We start from the raw sequence: 402 nt of genomic DNA, 5'->3' as shown, positions 1-402 counted from the left end.
GCTTAATGCTGTGATGAGTTAATTCTGGCCGATTTAGACTCTGGGGCTCCGAACAGGCAAAGGGTGGTACACCTGGGCACGCCTGCTCGCAGGTTACGGGCGCTTCTCATCGGGTTCACAGCACCCATAGCACCAACCTCCCTCTCGGGGGGGTTCGGGTCGCACTTGGTCCTGGGAGGCCAGCGACGCTGAGAGCCTTCCCAAACCCGACGGCTGCTGAGCCTCCTGGAAACGTAACGAGTTTCTTCTCCTTTGCTGCTCTTAGCTGGGAGCAAACATCCCCTCCGGGAATGGGGTGGGAAAAGGGGGGCAGGTTGTTGTCGAGGGACAGACTCGGCCCCCGAGACAGACAGGCGGGGGGGGAGGAGGGCAGTGGCCGGGGGGGGGGTCGGGCGGGCGGGG

The sequence above is a fragment of the Pygoscelis adeliae genome, unplaced genomic scaffold (assembly GCF_000699105.1).
Source record: "Pygoscelis adeliae isolate BGI_AS28 unplaced genomic scaffold, ASM69910v1 Scaffold372, whole genome shotgun sequence".
NCBI lineage: Eukaryota > Metazoa > Chordata > Aves > Sphenisciformes > Spheniscidae > Pygoscelis > Pygoscelis adeliae.
This window is presented reverse-complemented; position numbering follows the sequence as displayed.